This window comes from Mandrillus leucophaeus, unplaced genomic scaffold (assembly GCF_000951045.1).
Source record: "Mandrillus leucophaeus isolate KB7577 unplaced genomic scaffold, Mleu.le_1.0 Scaffold2, whole genome shotgun sequence".
Taxonomy (NCBI): domain Eukaryota; kingdom Metazoa; phylum Chordata; class Mammalia; order Primates; family Cercopithecidae; genus Mandrillus; species Mandrillus leucophaeus.
This window is the reverse complement of record NW_012102031.1, coordinates 4801530-4803066: the sequence shown is the minus strand read 5'-3', so window position 1 is coordinate 4803066 and position 1537 is coordinate 4801530. Positions and strand designations below refer to the sequence as shown.

The 1537-nt window shown below is 54.7% G+C and overlaps 1 protein-coding gene across 1 annotated transcript in view; it reads right to left on the bottom strand.

Moving 5' to 3' along the window:
* The window catches only part of LOC105538880 (casein kinase I isoform epsilon), a 26678-nt gene extending 26117 nt beyond the window's left edge, over window positions 1-561 (bottom strand). Inside the window, exon 1 of the mRNA XM_011978866.1 lies at window positions 454-561. The gene's annotated coding sequence lies outside the window, so the exon portion shown is untranslated. The remainder of the gene's footprint in view (window positions 1-453) is intronic.
* Between the last annotated feature and the right edge of the window lie 976 nt (window positions 562-1537).

Genomic DNA, 1537 nt, shown 5'->3' with positions numbered 1-1537 from the left:
CGCCCTCCGCGCTGGGGGCCGCAGCCGCGAGACGCAGTCCCCCAGCCCCAGTGCAGGAGCGCGGGCTTACGCATGGGGGTAGGGGAGCGCACAGATACTGACACCCTAATGCAGTCCAGGGCACAGGTGGAAAAGACGGGGTGAGGGGACACAGGGAAGAGGGGAAGAGGAGGGCGCACAAAAAGCGGGGGTGAAGGGATGGGAGGGTCTAGACCCAAAGTCTTCTCTCCCCGCCTGCCGGGTTCTCTCTCCTCTCCAGGCGGAGCACTGGGCCCCTGCGAAAACAGGCGCTATTCACGACACTGCAAAAGATGTTAGACTGCTGGGGACTCAGTCCGCCTCCAGGTTCAGAGTGCCGCAGAGAACACAGGCCAGGTTGATTCCGGGCAAGAGATTTGAGGAGACAGGTAGGGATTTCGACACAAGGCCCAGAAAGGTAGCCTGGGCTCATACATTCTCCTCCCGTGGAAAAATCAAGGGTAAAGACCTTTTTTCCTTCTTCTTCTTCTCCTCCCTGCAGCTCAAACTGTGATGGGCACAGAGAGGACCCTCAGATCCCAATCTCATTCTCCCCTGTTGAAGGAGGGGTGCCACAGTACCAAAGCACCGACACCTGAGTCAGGGCTCCGAGTGGTGCACGAGTGGTGGTGCACGTTTAGCCAAGTCACCTCCCAGCTCTGAGCTTGGGTTTCCTTAAACAGCAAATGGGAGGAAGGACCCTGTCCTCCCCAGGTCACAGGGAGAATTAATAAAAGCTTCTACTGGCATCCAGAGCCGCCGATGAAAGGTTGCAGAACAAAGTCATTAAAGCGATGATATTTACACTGTGCCATGCAAAGCTTCCAATTATGACACACCTATATTCACACAGTTGTGACTGTGGACACGCAAAATGCCTGAGGCCCTGCGTCCAATCCCGGAAGCACAGTTCCTAGGAGGAGTCACTATAATGGCCGTATCTTCCCTCCCCGAGGCTGAGGGACTGAGTCACACACTTGTCCAAACGGGCAGGAGCCCCACAGACTAGGTCCTTTCACCGACCAGGAAACTGGCCCAGAGAGGGGAAGGGGTGTGCCCAGGACCACAAACCCAAAAGGACAGCTCTGTTCTCCCAGCAATCACCAGGAAACTGGGTCTATCAAGAGCCCATTTCCAAGAGTGAGAAGCCTCCTCCCAGGAGGGCCTGCCTTCAGTGACACCTTTGCTAGACAGGGGGTCACCAGCCAGGCGGTGGGCTTTACTTGGCCTGTGTGGTGCTTTCTGTTGTTGTATTGTTAATCCCCAAAGTTTTTTTTTTGTTGTTGTTGTTGTTGTTGTTTGCTTTTTTTGTTTGTTTTGAGATAGAGTCTCACTCTGTTGCCCAGGCTGGACTGCAGTGGCCCAGTCTCGGCTCACTGCAACCTCTGCCTCCTGGGTTCAAGTGATTCTCCAGCCTCAGCCTCCCTCCTGAGTAGCTGGAATCACAGATGTGCACCACCACACCTGGATAATTGTTGCCCAGGACCACACAGTATTTTTAGTAGAGATGGGGTTTCAC